Below are 20172 nucleotides of genomic sequence, written 5' to 3'. Positions count from 1 at the left end.
AAAAATGTTCCTACTTTTTCAAACTTTTTGGTCATTTAACTGAAGAACATCCTGAGAAGGCAAAGTCAGTTATTTTCTTCGGGGAAAAAAAAAAAAGTTCCTGTAAGGAAAAATAAAAACTTGATAACCACCGCCTTAGTGTTCTCTGCCAGAATTAGTTCATACTAAAGTGTAAATAGCTGATATCCTCTTGAATATAGTGCTCCTCGGTGGGTATTTACGTATGTAATGACGAAAAGATAAGAAAGTTTTCATGCAGTTTCAGGATGGTAGGAGAGATATTTGTGTCCTTTTCAAAATTTCTCAAATCACACCAGGAAGGTGGTTATCGAGTGTAAGACTGATTTTTTTTTTTTTCCTCTAAAGCTGATTTGGAGTCACAAAGGAATGAGGGTTAATGTGATTAATATAAAAAACTCTCTTCTCCAAAAGTAACAATGATTTCTAGGTATCCTTGGATAAAGCCAAGAGAATTGGAGTCTCCATAATAACAATAGCAGCATTTGAAGGGTGCAAAGGCTTCTTAAAGACATTTGATCTCATTTAATACTTGCCACAGTGCTATATAGAAAGCATGATGATCTCCATTGACAGATGACAAACCCAAGACCTAAAGAAGCCAAAGATTGTTCAAGTCCCATAGTTTGTACACGGCCAAGCCAAAGCCAGAGCTGAGGTGTGGCCCATGTAGGAGGTGCTGGATGTGTGCCTGTCTGGGACAAATATGTGAGTATGTGAACGTTCAGCTGGGGTGTACAGATTATGTGTTTGCTGGTAAACAGCTACCCCATGGACCCCCGCCCCAGCTGCCCCTCCCTTGGAACTCCCAGGACCACCAGCACGATCCAGCAACAAAAGAGTTAACACCTGACCCAGCCCCCAGGACTGTGCTTCCAATGCCAATGTCCACTCTGCTTGGTCAGTGCCTGTGCCCTGCACTGCTTAATATTTTGAATAGCACTCCTCCCCACCTCCACCCTGCAGTGTGTCATGGGGTCAAGGTCTATGGGGATGAAGTAAACTGTTGACGCCATGGGGCGGCCTTATGACAAAAACAAGGGCCTTTTAGAGGTTGTGCAAAAGGAGCTACACAGCCTAGAAAAACTGGGGATTTAGAAGGAAATAAGAAGCCAGGATTATTAGCTATAGTGGAAGCTTCAGTTTAGGGACCCAAGGAAGGGCCCAAGAACTTAGAACAAGAGAAAGGCCATTGGGGGAGTCCCATGGGAAGGTCTCATGGTGCGAGGCTGGGCATGAACCCACCTGAGGCTGAAGGAGGTGGCCCAGGGCCAGGTGGCCTGACCTGACCCTGCAGGCTGAGGGAGAGAGCTCAGCCTTGGTGGTCTGGTGGGACCTCCAAGCAGAGCCACTGCAAAGGTAGGAAAGACCCGAGAATTAGGGCTGGATGAGGAGAGGAGCGACAATAAGGAGGACCAGGAGGGGACAGTGTCCAGCCCCACATCTAAAATGGAGCGATGTGAGGTTATTGGGAAAACACAAAGCGTACCCCAAAATGAGCCCCTGCCAGGCACTGTGGGTGCTGGGTTTCCTCAGACACTTAGGTCCTGATTGAGAAGAGCCTGGGAGAAAAGACAAACTCCCCAAGTGCTGTCTCCTGAGGAGAAACTCCCTTGCGTTGCTTTTCTCTCTTAAAGGTGGCAGCAAAGAGTTGCTGGGGCACAGGACATAGGACTGGTCAAGGTGGCTTTCTCACTTGGGACTGGAGGCTTCACAGGGCTTCGTGGCCACATTTAGTTCATCACTGGTGCCAGCCCTGCTCCTTGTGCCCACGTTGCTGGTGAGAACCATGACAAGGGTTCTACTTTCTCCCTTCTTCCCCCTGTGTAGTCTGAAATCAGTTGTGCCTTCCTTCAAGTAAGAAAAAACACATGTGGTTTGGTCTAAGCCCCTAGCCCACTGACTCTATATGCTTTGGAAATGAGTTGGTTTTGCCTGCCCACATTCATTTCTCCTTCTTGTGGTAACAGATCCAGTTTCCCTTTGCAGAAACTACTCTCTTCCTTTGTTACTCCATCCTCTTTTGGGTCTGACCCCAGATCCTACCTAGCTCCAGGAGTGAACCAGGCCTGACCCATCAGAGCCTTCTACTCCCTAATCACAGTGATTGGCTCATAATGGGCACGTCACAAAAGCAGGCCTATGAGAATCAATCTAAAGACGGTTGCTAGAACTATTTATTGGGAAAGAGGCTTTATCTTCCTGCTTCAGGTGCCAAACTGGTGGGATGTAGGCTTGGAGCTGCAGGCAGCCATCTTTATTATCAACTCCAGAGCCTCCTCCTGCTACACAGAGGAAAACAAACCTGAGGAATGGAGACAGATGAATTCCTGCCAATGCTTGAGCACCTGGATCCAGCCATGCCTGAAGCCACTGCCTGTAGACTTTCAGTTATTTGAATCAAAAAATATTCCTTCTTTTGCTGAAGCCAATTTGAGTTGGGTTTTTGTCACTTGCAACTAAAAGGGTCCTATCTAATATACCCCTGAGCTCAGGCTTATAGTTGCTTGTGAAACTTTATGAGATCCATGCATCGATGTCCCTTTTTTCCCCTCTCTCCTCACATCTGAGCTTTGGGAGATCATCACCCAACTTAGTCCAAGGCCCCTCACACAGTGAGCACATGATATCTGTTTGACGATGAGGTTGAGAACAATGGTTTGAATGGAAAAATGAATATAATAAAGAAGTTCTACAAAGGCAAAAAAATTCTGCATTATTTGTCACTGACGTGCAAAGACACATAGTGAGTACCAGTGAGCATAAAACAAAAATACCAAACCCACTGCCATAGAGTTGATTCCGACTCATAGTGACCCTATAGGACAGAGTAGAACTGCCCCATAGGGTTTCCAAGGAGTGGCTGGTGGATTCAAATGGCCAACTTTTTGGTTAGCAGCTGAGCTCTTAACCACCGCACCACCAGAGCTCCATCAGTGAGCAGAGGCACCTGTAATTATTTTATAGACAAGTATGTCCTGAGATAGTGTGTTCTCACTCATGGTCGAAAGCCCATCCTTCCCTAAATAATGTGTTACTCCCTGGATAAGAGTCTGGCACAAGACACGTAGAGTTGTCCACACAAGAGTCTAGTTTATGCTCTGTGATGTGGCTGCACACTGCAGCCAGAAAGCAAGTTAGAACCAGTGCTTAGTGTCACTCTTCTGAGAGACTCAAGAAGACCACAGACAGATGGATATTGTCCTAACATAGGCCCCTGACACACACACGGGAAATCTGCTCTCTGTTAGGGAGGCTTCTGCTTTTGGATAATGGGTTTAAGGACGACTGGGGATTGGTTTTCATGAAGCTCCTGTGAGGGCGCCCAGGACATGAAGTCACTTTCTTTGTGAAGGAGGCTTTTTGTTTGTTTGTTTGTTTTGTCCTAACAGCAGGAGTTGAAGTGCTCTTATGGGCCCATAATTCTAGTAACTCTCTGAGGTACACGTACAAACCTATGAGGCGTGTGAGAAAAAGAAATAAGTCTCAGAGCTATAACGCCTAGCAAACCACCAACGTTGCAGAAGGTGGAGGGGGCACAGGAAATCGTGGAGGGCAGCTCCGTCAGTGCTGAATGTTTCTATGTCCAGACTCCTAATGGACTGTACCCATCAAGGAGAAAACCTCCACATGATCCGCTCCCTCCCCTGGAAGCATACCACCTGGGGCCGGCCCTGTCAAGGGGCTCCAGTCTTAGGACCGACCCTGTCTCAGCCTCTTCGTCCCGGCCACAGACAGGCACGTGTTCTTCTCTCAAGGGCAAAGGGGAGCCGGCGCCCCATCCTGAGGGCTCCCGGGTGCATGGAGATATATGCTGAAGTTTCCAGAAGCCAGCCCACAGGGAGAGGCCAAGAGGGCTACAGAAGAGCAGTGGACAAGGCCTCGGAGGACCTGGGTTCTAGTCCTCCCTTTGCCACTTGCTAGCTGTGGGAAGCCTAGTGAATCTCCCAAAGACAAATGCTCTCTGGGGGAAGGCTTTGCCTGCCTGCTTCAGGGCTGTATCCCCAGAGCCTGGAACACACCACACAGATGGAAGGTATCTGTAAATGTGTGTTCTGTTAATGTGGCCATCTCAGTGTCTTCACCCACAGGTGGTGATTCTCCATCCATGCTGTGGGGCAGGAAAGGAGATCCAAGCCCTCAACACGCTGGGTATTCACAGAATGGTTTCACTGCATCCAGTTCACCCCCCCAGGAGGAGGGAGGCAGTACTGTCCCCATTTCACAGATGTAAAACAGACCCAGAAAAGTCTACTGTCCTGCTCACATTCTCCACGCAGCGCCAGGAATCAAACCCAGGTCTGATTCTGATGCCCTCTGTTTCCACTATACCAGGCCACCTTTTTCTGCTCCGTGACGGAGGTGTTCCCACCTACACCAGGGCCCTGGTGGAGCCCCCACACCAAGCACAGAAGCTACGGCGTTGGATGGAGCAAGCCACGACTTCCCCGTCAGGCCCGAGCTGGGGGGCCATGGGGCTGACCTCCCACCGCCCACCTCGCCCCCAGCTCGCCCACCTTGAGAAGGCGGCTGCCCCACAGGGAGGCCTCCACGCAGGAAATACTCACGGCTCCCGCAGGCCCAGGCGGCTCGGCGGGGCGCATCCTCTCCAGGGGTGCGGCTCTGCAGGGGCTCGGGCTCCTCGAGAGCAGCCAGAGCGCGGGCTGGGCTGCCTCCTCTCTAGGGCATCAGGTTATTTTAGCACTTGCGGAAGGAACGGACGGAAACTGAAGTCACATGGAGAGCTAGCTGCTCAGCGACTCAGCACCCTGGGCTCACACAGAGCAGGCACCTTAGAGGGAACTGCAGCCTCGGGTGGCGCGGGGGAGGGGAGAGGGGTTTTTGAGGGATGGTTAGCTGGGGGACCTCGCCTGTGAGCTCTGCTGACTCAGGAACTCTTCTCCAAGGTTCTATCCAAAGACCAACTGGCAGAAACGTTGGGAATGAACTGGACACACGTTTTCCAGTTGTAAAGGGAGAGAGTCTCCAGTCTGGCAGGGTCAGTCACTCAGCTAATCTTTATTAATAATCTCCTTTGATGTGCTTCGCACTGTGCTAAGGAAAAAAAAAAAGAAGAAAGAAATGGAAATTGCATTGCAATGGATTGTTAGGGGGTGCCATGTGCTTCTTGTTCATAGACTGCATGGATGGACTTTCTTTTTATTATTGTTCAAAACATGTATATGTATACACACATACATATATATAACATTTGCCAATTCAATATTTTTTACATGTACAGTTCAGAGATGCCAATTACATTAACCATGTTGTACAACCATCACCAGGATCCATTGCCAAGTTCTCCATTGCCATAAACAGATGGTGCTTCCTAAACAATGACTCCCCCTTTCTTCCTGCCCCTGGTAACCACTAACGAACTTTGCTCTCTATATACTTGTCTATTCTAGATGTTTCCTAAAGTGGGATGATGTGTTTGTTCTTTTGTGATTGACTTACTTCACTCAGCATAATGTTTTCAAGGGTCATCCGTGTTGTGGCATGTATCAGCACTTCATTCTCTTTAAGGCTGAGGAATAGTCTGTTGTGGGTGTGTACCACATTTTGTTTGGAAACCCTGGTGGCATAGTGGTTAAGAGTTCAGCTGCTCAACTCTTCAGGCAGGGATTGGACTGGACAATGGGATAGAAAAAGATGCTGATAAAGAATGAGCTTCTTGGATCCAGTAGACACTTGAGACTATATTGGCATCCCCTGTCTGGAGGGGAGATGAGAGGGTAGAGGGGATTAGAAGCTGGCAGAATGGACACAGAAAGAGAGAGTGGAGGGAGGGAGCGGGCTGTCTTGTTAGGGGGAGAGCAATTCAGAGTATGTAGCAAGGTGTATATAAGTTTTTGTGCGAGAGACTGACTTGATTTGTAAACTTTCACTTAAAGCACAACAAAAATTAAAGAAAAAAAATTGTAACTCAAAAAAAAAAAAAAAAAGACCAGACTTACTGGCCTGACAGAGACTGGAGAAACCCTGAGAGTATGGCCCCCAGACACCCTTCTAACTCAGTAATGAAGTCACTCCTGAGGTTCACCCTTCAGCTAGGGATTGGACAGGCCCATAAAACAGGAGGGGACAAGAAAACTGGTAATAGGGAACCCAGGTTTGAAAACGGAGAATGTCAACATGTCGTGGGGCTGGTAACCAATGTCATACAACAATATGTGTACTAATTGTTTAATGAGAAGCTAGTTTGTTCTGTAAACCTTCATCTAAAGTACAATTAAAAAAAATCAAAAATAAAAAAATTAAAAGAGCTCGGCTGCTAACCATGAAGGTAGGCACTTTGAATCCACCCGGCGCTCCTTGGAAACCCTATGGAGCAGTTCTACTCTGTCCTATAGGGTCGCTATGAGTCAGAATCAACTTGAGGGCAACAGGTTTGGTTGGTTTTTTTTTGGTCTGTTGGAGGACATTTGGGTCGTTTCTACTTTTTGGCTGTTGTGAATAGTGCTGCAATGAACATTGGTGTACATGTATGGATGGATTTTTTAATACCTAATGTGTACAAAGTTCCCTGCTGGCTTCAAAAGGATGATAGGAATTAATAGCCACGATGCAAGAGATTCCAGGCACTGTGCTAAGCCCTTTATATGCATTATCTCATTATTCCTATTCTCAAGGAGTTTATCATGTAGTGTAGTGTGTGCATGCCCAATGGGTGCGTAATCCTAGGAAGTAATACAATGAGTAAATACTAGAAGGGTCAGAGAAAGAGTCACCAGTTCTCCTCCCTCATTTCCTATTAGATCTGGAGAGTTCAAGTGTCCTGCCCTGAGGCAGGAAGGGGTCATATCTCTTGTAGTCCAATTGATCTGTGATTTTGTATAGCCTTATTGTCCTTGGCATGTTCAGCCTAAGACAGTAAGAACAAGCCTTTCCTGCTCCAAACATCCAGAAAATTGTCTATGGTCCCTAAAATATTCACTCATAATGATAATACTGATGACGACAATGTAAAAGTCACATTGTCATCAACAAAAATTTTGTTTGCAGGCCTTTTTTCTTCTCCCGTATACACATTTTCTACTTCCAGGCCTTTCATGTCTACCAATATGTTCATAGCTCCCAAATTTTGATTTTTAGCTCTAACATTGTCTCCCAAAAGAGAAGACCCAGACTTATATTTTTAACTGTCTACTCTGACAACTCCCAGATGTCCCAGAGTCATTACAATATAACGTTTCCTAAACTGAATTCTTATCCTTGCCTCAGCCAGTTTCTCCACTTACGTGACTGGCACCATTTGTGGCATGCATCTACGCTGGTGGCCCAGCCCTCACACTCTCCACCCCTAGCATCCAGTCAGCTCCTCCTGACTCTAACTCAGAATGAGGTCTAGAACTCATGAACCTCATCACAGACCATTTCAGAAGCCTCCTTAAAGTGGATCCCTGGCCTTAATTTTGTATCTCTCCAGTGTAGACTCCACACAGTGGTCACAGGCATCTTTCTAAAGTACATATTGAATCACCTTGCTCTCAGCTTAAAACCTTTTCGTGGCTTACAATTGCCTCCCTGCCCTGGATCAGTAGCTTCAGACCGATTCAGTGGAGTTCAAGGGTTCCTCGGAGATGCCTCAGAACTGGCTAGATGGGTTTCCAGGTACCCCATCTCTTCTTCAACCTGAGCAATTCCACTTCTATATGTTTCATATATTAGGGTTCTCTGTAGAATTTCTTTTGAGAAAGGCAGCTACTGCCCTTCAAAACAACTTGGAAAACCAATGGTCTTGGTGGTTGTGTAGAGACAAACCAGTTGGATGGCCGATGGCCCCAGCTGTTCACCCTCTATTCTCACAGCAAGCTGGCTCAGCAGGGAGAATTTGCAGCTGAAAATTGAATATTCCCCATGCTAACAAGGACTTCAGCTGCACAGCTCAGTACTCTCCAGCTAGTTTGGGTGGTCTGGGTCCTCTCCTAACTACGTTTAAAATATTCCAGGCAGAGAGGGTTAGTGTACGTCCAGCTCTACCTGACCAAGCACAACTCTCCACAGAGGATGAGAGTCTGGGGGTCTAGATGCCTGCTTCTTTGAGCCTGTTCCACATGCTGTGGTGTTTGTACTCATCCCCTGTGCAACAGTAATAAAGCCAAGTTCAAAGTCAAGCAGCACACCAGGATCACTGAGGGGAAAACAAGGAAGTGGGCAGTTACCAGATGGAGGAGAAAGCAGGTTGACTTTGAGGGGTTTTCATAACCTGCCCCAGCTTCTCTTCACTGTTACCACCCTCACTTCACCACACTGTCCACAAGCGGGTTTCACCCAGTCACTATTTTCCCCAACCACAAAATAAATGTTCCCCACTCTGTACTCCCTCCATCAGAGTGTCCCCTTGCTTAGAATGGCCTCTCCTCTGCCTACCCAAGCCTCCCTATCCCAAAGGTGAGGCTTAGTCTCCCACTCCTCTGTGATGCCCTCCCCACCGCCATCTCCACCTCTTCCTGTGAACACCATGAGACCAAGTGTCTAAAACATCCGTTGGCCTCAGGCAATCTCTTGTTTTGTGATTTACCTTTTAGGATTCCTATCTTTTGTCCTCAGTCACACTACACATTTCTTATGGGCAGAAGTCATGTGTTATTCTAAAAGCTCTATTGCCCAATGCATATAAAGAGGCTCATAAATATTTGCTCAAAGAAGAGAGGAGGAAAGACAGAAAGGAGAAAGAAGGCAGTAAACCGCCATATCTGTGATTCCAGGCATTGCCTCCGAGAGCTTTTTTCTCTCTTAAACTAAGCTTCATGATAGTTGGAGACCCTGGTGGTGTAGTGGTTAAGTGCTACAGCTGCTAACCAAAGGGTTAGCAGTTCGAATCCTCCAGGTGCTCCTCGGAAACTCTATGGGGGACAGTTCTACTCTGTCCTATAGGGTTGCTATGAGTTGGAATTGACTTGACAGCAACAGGTTTGGTTTTTTTGGTTTTCATGATAGTTTGTCAGCGTGGGGCTTCTCAGTCTTCCAAAGAGATCAAAGTGAACTTTGGCTTCTGTCCTTTCTTCCCATTGGTTTTCCAGAAGATAACCAGACACTATTCGGGACTAAGGAGGATCCTCTGAGGGGAGACACATCCTAGTAGAGGGCAAAGTATGAAAGAGGCCCCGGGTGAGAAGCAAAAATCAGCTTCCCTCCCCTCGATGGGTCTGTGAGGAGAAAAGAACAATCCATTGCACCCAGCAGTGAGCAGTAGGGTGTACACCTGGGACCGGCAGCTCACCCCAAGCCCAAGATCCTGGTCCTCTGGCTCTTGCTCTCCTCTCTCGTTTTTTACACTCTGCCTTGGCCTCTCAGCTCCTGGCCATGGAGCGGGCAACCCTTCTACCCTGACCCTTCACCTTGATGGCTGGGTCTGGCCAGGCACTGAGCTAGTACCTCCCCCACTTCTCCTGGCCTCAGCACATGACCGGGGAGGGGATTTCCTTTGGGGCTTTAACTGGGAATTGTTTTCTTGCCCTACATCAGCTGGCTGCTGGGGGTGAGTCGTCAGTGGTTTCATTTCCCTCATTTGGAATAGAGTTTTTAAGAACCAAAAATCAAAAACGGAAAGAGGAGAGGCCACCGCCTACATTGGTACCACCCAACCCCTCATGATGCCAGTTCAGGAAAGCTCAGGGGTCAATGTGAAGGCTGAAGGCTTCTTGGCATGCTTACTCCCCTTCTCTAACCTTCTGGGTGAGGGTGGGGGGTGCTCTCAAATCCAGAGGTCAGTCCCCCTTGCTCCCTGCTGCACAGGCAAGTGGGGACTTAAGCAGTTCACAAAGATGCTTATAGATGCATCAGTACCAGGGCTTGGCTGACAGCGAGACAGTGAGGGGAAGGGGCATGTCATGGATTGTATTATGTCCCCAAAGACATGTGTCAACTTGGTTACACCATGATTCCCGGTATTGTGTGGTTGTCCTCCATTTTGTGATTATAATTTTATATTAAATAGGATTACAGTGGAATTGTAACATCCTTAGGAAGGTCACACCCTGATCCAATGTAAAGGGAGTTTCCTTGGAGTGTGGCCTGCATCACCATTTATCTTACAAGAGATAAAAGGAAAGGGAATCAAGCAGAGAGTGGGGGACCTCACACCACCAAGAAAGAAGCACCGGGAACAGAGTGCATCCTTTGGACCCAGGGTTCCTGTGTGGAGAAGCTCCTAGTCCAAGGGAAGATTGGCGAGAAGGACTTTCCTCCAGAGCTGACACAGAGAGAAAGCCTTCTCCTGGAGCTGACTCCCTGAATTTGGACTTCTAGCCTACTAGACTGTGAGAAAAAAATTTCTCTTTGTTATAGCCATCCACTTGAGGTATTTCTGTTATAGCAGCGTTAGATGACTAAGACAGGGCACCACAACTAACCATGGTCCAGTTCAGGGCATAACAGATGCAGACCATGAAGAAACAGGGATGAGGTGCTGAGAGTCATGGGAGGGAGAACACAACTACTAGGACACATCAAAGAAGACTTTCCAGAAGAGATGGTATCTGAACTGGTCCTCACAAGATGGAACTGGGGGTAGGGTCAGGATTGAAGGAGCAATAGGAATATAGATGAATCAGGATAAGGCCATGTCAAGGGAGAGAGACTGGGAGAGAAGACGGCATTCCTCGATGCCTCTACAGGACTTTGTTTATGGCTCCATCTCAGTGCTTCCCAGGGAGCACCATAGTTGATCTGTTTATGGTTCTGTGTTTCCTCTGGGGCAGTGAGTCCTGGTGGTAAGCACAATGGCTTGTTCACATTCAAATGTCTCCCCAGCAGAGCAATACCTAGTTTAACACCCAGTAGGTGCTCAGCAAAGGTTTCTTAAGTGAATGAAGACTAGAGTATCATTTACTGTAGAGCAGGTGAAGAGGATAAAAACTCTAGAAAAATCGTTTGTCACTGAGAAGGCCTTCATAATTAAAAAAAAACAGTTGTCATCAAGTCAGCTCCAACTCATGGCAACCACATGTGTGTCAGAGTAGAACTGTGCTCCACAGGGTTTTCAATGGCTGATATTTTGGAAGTAGGTCACTACGCCTTTCTTCTGAAATATCTCTGGGTGTACTCAAACCTCATACCTTTTGATTAGCAGCCAAGTGTGTTAACCATTTGCACCGCTAATGTAAATCTCGGAGCCCTTATCACAAACTCAAGGCCCTGCATTATCTGGTCCCCTCTCTGCTCCCTCTGATTTCATATCCTTCTACTTTCCTCCTCACTCACTCCACTCAAACCATAGTCCTCCTCGCAGTTCCTCATTCAAGTCAAGCAGGCTTCTGTCCCAGGGCCTTTGCCATTTGCTCTTTCCTAGGCCCGGAGCTGCCCCCCGCCACCACCCCCACCAAGTTAGCCACACAAGCCAGCTCGCTCCTTGACTTTCTTCAGGTCTCTGCTTTAGTGTCACCTCCTCAAAAAGGCCTTCCTGGCCACACCATCTAAAATAACCTCCCCCCAATCTCCATCACTTTCTTTTCCCTTATTTTGCTTTTTGTTCATAATACTTTTTCTTCATGGCATAGCTTGGCATTTTATTGTATATTTACTTTTTTGCCTCCCCAACTAGATTGTAAAGAGCCCTGGTGGTGCAAAGTTTAAGTGCTTGGCTGCTAACCAAAAGGTTGGCGGTTCAGACCCATCCAACTGCTCCACAAGAGTAAGACCTGGCCATCTGCTCTCATAAAGACTACAACCTAGAAAATCCTATTGGGCAGGTCTACTCTGTCACATGGGGTCACTATGAGACAATTACAACAATTAGATTGTAAGCTCCTGAGGTCAAGAACTTTGTTTATTCACTGCCCTATCCCTGTGCCTAGGACAGAGCCTGGCACATACTAAGCGCTCATAAACTTATGTGAACTATACAAATGAATCATCTGGGGGAGTGGGGAGCCTTGTCATGTGTTAGTTAGTTCATTGGTTAATTAGTACCAAAATAGAAATAGGAAATGACAGCTACTCTTTGAAAAACAAGGTGATGAAAGGAAGGGTCAGTATGTAAATATCTTTTGTAAAATATGAAGTACCATAAAATATATCTGTTCTCATTGGCAGGCCAGGTCAGTGAGTGATGAGTAGTTAGAAAAAGGAGTTAGTGTTACCAAAGTGGGAAGCCTTTTCATATGGCAATGAAATCAAGGCAATGTGGTAGGGAGATGAAAAGATGGACCTGAAAGGACTGTTGTTGACCACCAGGAAGGACTCACTTGTAAAACAGCAGGCAATACTCAGTCTGCACTATTTTATAGCAATAGTGGGCAGCCTTGGCTGGTAGAGGAGAATGCAGACCTTGATATGGGGCCTGAAATCATAGCTACCTTCTGCCTGGGTACATACATTATCTCTCATCTCCACAGCTCTGCTAGGTGAGCATTAATAGCCCTGATTTATAGAAGAGAAAAGCAGGGCTCATATTGATCAAGTGATTTGCCAAGGCCACACAAGTAGAGAGTGTCAGTCTCTAGTTTTTAGTAACATTTACTGTTTTGGTTTTGGTTTTTAAATTTTATGATTCTAAAAATGCATGGCCATTTAAAAAAATTTGGAAAATAAATGCTAAGAAGAAGAAAATGAAGTCATTCACAGTCCCATTATCCGGAGACAACCTGTTAACATTATGGTGTATTGCCTTCCAAATTTTTTCTATGAATATGTGATTTTCTTCTTACAAAGTTGAGATCAGCCCACAAGAAGATAAAACACTTAGGAACAGATCTAACTAGGATGTAAAAGACCTATATAAAGAAAACTACAAAACCCTACTGTAAGAAACCAAAAGAGACATAAGTAAGCAGAAAACCATACCATGTTCATGGATAGGAAGACTCAACATTGTAAAAATATCAATATTACCCAAACTGATCTACAGATGCAGCAAAATCCTGATCCAAATTTCAACAGCATTCTTTAATGAAATGGAGAAACAAATCACCAACTTTATATGGAAAGGGAAAAGGCCCTGGATAAATAAAGCATTATTGAAGAAGAAGAACAAGGTGGGAGGCCTCACACTACCTGATCTTAGAACTTATTATACAGGCATGGTAGTCAAAACAGACTGGTACTGGTACAAAAACAGACACATAGACCAATGGAACAGAATTGAGAGCCCAGGCATAAATCCATCAATCTATGAGCAGCTGATATTTGACAAAGGGCCAAACTCCGTTAAATGGGGAAAAGACAATTTCTTTAAGATATGATGCTGGCATAACTGGATGTCCACCTGTAAAAAAATGAAACTAGATCCATACCTCACATCACACACAAAAACTAACTCAAAGGCCTAAATATAAAACCTAAAATGACAGAGATCATGGAAAAAAAAAAAAAAGAGAGACAATGCTAAGAGTCCTAGTACATGGCATAAATAGTATACAAATCGTAAGTAACATTGCACAAACACTAGAAGAGAAACTAGATAACTGGGAGCTCCTAAAAATTAAACACTTCTACTCATCAAAGGCTTCACCAAAATAATAAAAAAAAGAATAAAAAGAGAATCTACAGTCTGGGAAAAAAAATTGGGCTATGACATATTCGGCAAGGGTCTAATCTCTAAAATCTATAAAATACTTCACCTCAACAACAAAAAGACAAATAGTTCAATTAAAATCTGGGCAAAGGATATGAACAGCCATGTCACCAAAGAAGACATTCAGCATGGCTAACACACATAAGGAAACATTCGCAATCATTAGCCATTAGAGAAATGTAAATCAAAACTACAATGAGATACCACTCCACCGACAATACTGGCCTTAATTAAAAAAAAAAAAACTCAGAAAATATCAAATATTGGAGAGGTTTCAGGGAGATTGGAGCTCTTACGCACTGCTGGTGGGAACACAAAATGGTACAACCATTTTGGAAAATGGTGTGGTGTTTCCTTAAAAAGGTAGAAATAGAAATGTCATATGATCCATAGGTCTTACTCCCAGGAATATATCCTAGAGATATAAGAGTTGTTACACAAATAGACATATGCATACCCATGTTCGTTACAGCACTATTCACAATGCAAAAAATGGAAACAACCTAAGTGCCCATGAACAGATGAATGGATAAACAAATTATGGTACATACATACAATGGAATACTAAGCAATGATAAAGAACAATGATGAATACATAAAACATCTCACAGCATGAATGAATTTGGAGGGCATTATACTAAGTGAAATAAGTCAAAAAAGGACAAATATTGTACGACATCACTATTATAAGAATTCAAGAAAAGGTTTACACACAGAAAAAAACATTCTTTGATGGTTCCGAGGGTGGGAAAGGCGGGAGAGGAGAAATCGCTAACTAGATAGTAGACAAGCATAATTTTGGTGACGGGAAACACAACACACAATATATGGGAAGTCAGCACGATTTGACCAAGGCAAAGGCGAAGTTTCCTAGACACATCCAAACACCTTGAGAGACCAAGTTTTGGGGGCTGAGGGTTGGGGGCCATAGTCTCAGGGGACATCTAGGTCAATTGGCATAACACAGTTCATAAAGGTAATGCTCTACATCCTACTTTGGTGGGTAGCATCTGGGGTCGTAGAAGCTTGCGAACAGCCATTTAAAATACATCTACTGATCCCATCCTGTTCAAAGCAAAGAAGAATGAAGAAAACCAAAGACACGAGGAAAATATTAACCCAAAGGACTAAAGGACCACATGAACCAGAGCCTCTACCAGCCTGAGCTCAGAAGAACTAGATGGTGCCTGACTACCACCACAAACTGCTCTAACAGGGATTCATAATAGAGGGTTCTAGACAGGGTGGAAGAAAAATGTAGAACAAAATAAAAATTCACAAAAAACAAACCAGAATTACCGGTCTTACAGAGACTGGAGGGATATCCAAGATTATGGCCCCCACAACACTCGGCTAACTCAGAACTAAAATGACTCCCGAAGCACAATTGTCAGACAAAGATAAGACAGGCCTATAAAACAAACAGTAACACATCTAAGGAACGTGCTTCCTAGATCAATCAAACATATGAGATCAAATGGACAACACCCACCTCAAAGCAAGATGAGAAGGCAGGAAGAGACAGGAAAACTGGACAAATGGGCATGGGGAAGCTGAGGTGGAAAGGAAGAGAGCGCTGTCACATTGTGGGGATTGCAACCAATGTCACAAAACAATAATGCGTACAAATTCTTGAATGAGAAACTAACTAGAGCTATAAACTTTCACCTAAAGCACAATTTTTAAAAAAAGTTGAGATTGCATTTTACATGCTCTTTAGTAAATTTAAGTACACAATACATGTCATGAATTGAATTGTGTCCCCCACAAAGATTTGTTGAAGCCCAAGGATTGTACCTGTGAATGTGACCTTGTTTGGCATAATAGGGTCTTTCTGGCAAATGTTACCTGTTAACAAGGTTGTATGGGGTAGGGTGGGCCCTAATTCTTTCTGAGTGATATGTCTTATAAAATTGGGGACGACAGGCTCTAGGGTCACCTACGGTGGATGAACAGCATGTGAGGATCCTTCTACAAGCCAAAGAAAGCCAAAAAACACCTGGGGCTACCGGAAGCAGAAAGAGACAAGAAGGGTTCTTCCGCCTGGAGCTGACAGATGCCCTGAATTTGGACTTCTACCCTCCAGAAATGTGAGACAATAAATTTCTATTCTTTAAAGCCACCCACTTTGTGGTATTTGGTTAGGTCAGTCCTAGGAAACCGGGATAATATATGACAAAATATTGGGTTTGTTTCCCCATGTCCTGAAAATTTCACAAACATGGTATTGATTAATTGCGTAGTATCCTGTCACATGGATGCCTGTAATTTATTATCCAGCCCTCTTTGGTGGAGCACTGTGGTCCAGGTCCAAAACTTCTTACCTTAAAACTGAGGGACCGAAAGTGTTTCAAAAACTGCAATTTTTCTTGATTTATAAAGGTAACACTATGCTATATATTACATAATTCTTCAACCAGGGTCTGGAATCAGGTCCTGAAATCAATACCTTAAAATCTTGGTAAACAAAACAGGAATATTCACATTAAGTGGGCAAACAGTAAAGTGGACAAAATAGCTTTTTGTCAATTCAGGTTCAGTTTTGCAACCAAATGAGTTTGATCCAAACTCACCAAAAAACCTTTGGTTTCCAGAGTTTTTTGGATTTCAGAGGTAGGGACTCATGTCGGAGCCCTGGCGGTGTAGTAGTTAAGAGCTATGGCTGCTAACTAAAAGGTCAGCAATTCGAATCCACCAGCTGCTCCTTGGAAACCCTATGAGGCAGTTCTACTCTGTCCTATAGGGCCACTATGAGTCAAAATTCACATGACGGCAATGGGTTTGGTTTGGTTTTTTTTGGACTCATGTCAGGATTTGAAGATTGGCTTGTTCCAGAGCCTGATGGTGTTTCCCAACAGCTACAGCATTCTAGAATGCCAGCAGAGCGAAAGCAGTAATGGTGAGGCAAGGTTCTGGATGCCCAGGGAGGCAAGGGAAGAAAAAAAAGTGATGGGATTTATAGACCAGGGAAGGCGCAGGCCTGGCGTGTCAGCTATGGGACAAGGAGCAGATTCCATAGAATGAAGGGACACATGGAAAAGGAAGAAACGTTGGCGATTGAGACTAGGGGGGCAGTGCCTGACCTGGACCTTGGCAGAAGGGTAAGATACAAACTGCCCCGAAACAGAGGCCGAAAACCTCCAAATTCATTTTATATCAGCCTACCCCGAGAGAGACTCTACATGTCAAGGATAAGGCCAGCAAAGGGGACCCTGCTGAGCCTCCTGTGACCCAAGGAGAGAGGAAGGAAGGGAGGATGACTTAGAGGAGCTTGCCGTGGAAAGAGAAGGAGCACGCCCTTGTTGATTTTGTGGGAGGCCTAGGGCAAAGGGCCCTGATCTCCTTCCTGTGTCAAGTGTGGTTTGCTGTCAAGTGGTAGCAGGTTGAGCCACAGCCAAGGAACTGGCGGGGGAGGGGCCCCCAGAGAGCAGAGCGAGAGGCCCTACTGTAGGTGCCCTGAATCTGGAAGGTGATTTGCTACTGCTTCTGTTAGCAGGGGAGCAGAATGAATGGTGGGGACTGGGGCTTCTGGGCGGTGCAAGGCATGCTGGGAAGTATGGGTTTTAATTGTCAGTTGGGCAGTTTGGCCACAAGCGGGGGGGGGGGGGAGGGAGGGGGGGAGGGGAGGGTTGGTGGAGCAGAGGAGGCTGGCTAACCAGGAGGAGTAACTTGTTTTTTTCTTTCTCACGTCAGCAAATCAGAGGAAGTTTAGCCCGTCAGAACCAATTATTATCGTTTGCCCAGCACTGAACTGAAAGGCTTTACTACTCTAAAGGAGACTCTTCCTCTTTGTTTTCACCACGGTAACCAGGATTAGCCACACCAACTGTGCTTCCCACACACCTTGCAGATTCTCTCCAACAGGACCTAATGCTCCAATGCCTCTCACTCCAGCCTTGGATCCTCCCTCTCTCTGCCATGTCATCACCATTGCCCTCTTGGAGAATTCACCACAGGCTCATCTCCCCCAGACCTTCCTCGGTTAATCTGATTCTTCCAGAAATCAGACTCCTAGCAATTACAACTTCCCAAAACACTGCAGAAAGCTGGCTCAAAGCCCAGGCACCTCATTCATGGGAGAAACGGAGTCACCCTCAGCCTCTGCCTCGAGTAATATGAAAAATTTAGAGTTGTGAACAAGTGGTAACTTTGGTGAAGGGTAAGACAGTACACAATACTGGGGAAGCCAGCACAACCTGTACAAGGTAAGGTCATGGGAGCTCCATAGACACATCCAAACTCCCTGAGGGATGGAATTGCTGGGCTGAGGGCTGTGGGGACCATGGTCTTGGGGAACATCTAGCTCAGTTGGCAAACATAGTTTATAAAGAAAATGTTCTATATTCTATTTTGGTGAGTAGCATCTGGGATCTTAAAAGCCCGTGAGTGGATATCTAGGATACTCTACTGGTCTCACCCCTTCGGGAGCAAGGAAAAATGAAGAAAACTAAAGATACAAGGGAAAGATTAGCCCAAAGGACTAATGGACCACAACTACCACAGCCTGCACCAGACTGAGTCGAACACAACAAGATGGTGCCCAGCTACCACCACTGACTGCTCTGACAGGGCTCACAATAGAGGGTCCCGGACAGAGCTGGAGAAAAATGTAGAACCAAATTTCTAACTCAAAAAGAAAGACCAGACTTGCTGCCTAACAAAGAATGGAGAAACCCTGACAGTATGGTCCCTAGACACCCTTTCAGCTCAGTAATGAAGTCACTCCTGAGGTTCACCCTTCAGCCAAAGATCGGACGGGCCCATAAAACAAAATGAGACTAAAGGGGCACACCAGCCCAGGGATAAGGACTAGAAAGCAGGAGGGGACAGGAAAGCTGGTAATAAGGAACCCAAGGTTGAAAAGGGAGAATGTTGGCATAGCGTGAGGTTGTTAACTAATGTCATATAATGATACGTGTACTGTTTAATGAGAAACTAGTTTGTTCTGTAAACCTTCATTTAAAGTACAAAAAAAAAATTTTTTTTTAATTTAGAGTTGTGAAAATAAGAATGATAGCAGAGAGAATAAGAAAAAAGGTATACGTAAACATACAAGGACACGTTCCTTTTTTTTTTTAATTGTATTGTGTGCCTCAGGTGAAAATTTACAGCACAAATTGGTTTCCCATTCAAAAATTTATATACAAATTGTTTCGTGACATTGGTTGCAATCTGCACAGTATGTCAGCACTCTCCCCCTTTCCACCCGGATTCCCCACGTCCCTTCATCCAGGATTCACTTCCCTTCCTGCCTTCTTGGTTTGCTTTTGGGCCGTATTGCCCATTTGGTCTCATTTACATGACTGCGCTAAGAAGCACGTTCCTCATGGGTGTTACGTTTATTTTTTATAGGCCTGTCTAATCTTTGACTGAAGGGTGAACTTCGGGAGTGGTTTCAGTTCTGAGTTAGCAGGTGTCCGGTGGCCATAGCCTCATGGAAGGTTGTGTTCTTATAACTGCTTTTTAGTTCTTTCTGATAGCATCATGTTGCCTTTTGATGTGGGGCAGGCTGCTGTGCACAGGCCTGTGATCCGTGAGAGTCCCTCTCTATCACGGTGAACTTCAGTCATTGATACTCATAAGAAGGCTCTAAGTCATCAAGAACAGATTAATTTACATAAAGAATTCTTACGACTCAATAATAAAAAGACAAATAACCCAATAAAAAAAATGCAAATACAAGTTTCTTCAAAGAAGATACAGGAATGGCCAATAAGCACATAAAAAGATGTTCAACATCATTACCCATCAGGGAAATGCAAATCAAAACCACAATGACATGCCACTTCACGCCCACTAGATTGACTACAACCAAAAAGACAGGTAGCGAGTGCTTGGGAGGATGTGTGGAAATTGGAACCCTCATACATTGCTGGTTGGAATGTAAGATGGTACAGCCTCTTTGGAAAACAGTCTGGCAGTTCCTCAAAAAGGGTTAACATAGATTTACCATACAGCCCAGAAATTCCACTCCTAGGCATATACTCAAGAGAAACAAAAACACGAAAACTTGTAAGAGTTCTGACTATTTACAATAGTCAGAACGTGGAAACAACCTCAGTGTCCATCAGCTAATTAATAAAATGAAAAAAAAAGTCTTTTTTTTTTTTAGGTATGTCTACAAATGGACTATTATTTGGCAATAAGGAATGGAATATTGATACATGCTATGACATGAATGAAACACAAACATACTATGCTAAGTGAAAGAAACCAGACACAGAAGGTCACATGTTGTAAAATTTCATTTATATTAAATGTCTGGAAAAGACAAATCTATAAATACAAGAAGATTGGTAGTTTCCTAAGTCTGGGGGGTTGGTCAGGGGAAAGGAGGAAGTAACTGCTAATGGGTACGGAGTTTCCTTTTGGAGTGATGAAAATGTTCTGAAATTAGGTGGTGGTGATAGTTGCATAACTCTGTGAATATACCCAAAACCACTGGATTGCACATTTGAAATGGGTAATTTTATGGTATATGAATTATGCCTCAATAACCTGTCATATTAAGTAAAGAAATAATAATAAAACCAGAAAAAAAAAAGAACAGATTAACTGAGACTCAGGTTCTTCTCCCTAAGAAAAAGAAGTTTATGATTTGTTTAAAAAATTTTTTTAAATCAGAATGAAAA

The 20172-nt window shown here is 44.7% G+C and overlaps 1 protein-coding gene and 1 long non-coding RNA gene across 7 annotated transcripts in view; one reads left to right on the top strand and one right to left on the bottom strand.

The window, feature by feature from the left end:
* Window positions 1-4786, bottom strand: part of NRROS (negative regulator of reactive oxygen species) — a 20416-nt gene extending 15630 nt beyond the window's left edge. Inside the window, exon 1 of one of the 2 annotated variants that reach the window (XM_023551669.2) lies at window positions 4536-4786. The gene's annotated coding sequence lies outside the window, so the exon portion shown is untranslated. The remainder of the gene's footprint in view (window positions 1-4535) is intronic. The other variant, XM_003412941.3, reaches the window with a different exon arrangement.
* LOC111751438 (uncharacterized) lies at window positions 1319-20172 on the top strand. 5 transcript variants are annotated; one of them, XR_010317989.1, is made up of 2 exons: window positions 1319-16439; window positions 17234-20172. It is a non-coding gene; the product is annotated as an uncharacterized LOC111751438 (long non-coding RNA). The 5 variants fall into 5 exon arrangements; XR_002786518.2 differs by having other exon boundaries at window positions 1319-16641; XR_010317986.1 differs by having other exon boundaries at window positions 1319-16987.

Source organism: Loxodonta africana, chromosome 1 (genome assembly GCF_030014295.1).
Source record: "Loxodonta africana isolate mLoxAfr1 chromosome 1, mLoxAfr1.hap2, whole genome shotgun sequence".
NCBI classification, from domain to species: Eukaryota; Metazoa; Chordata; class Mammalia; order Proboscidea; family Elephantidae; genus Loxodonta; species Loxodonta africana.
The sequence above is the reverse complement of the archived record's forward strand: the minus strand, read 5'-3'. Positions and strand labels throughout refer to the sequence as shown.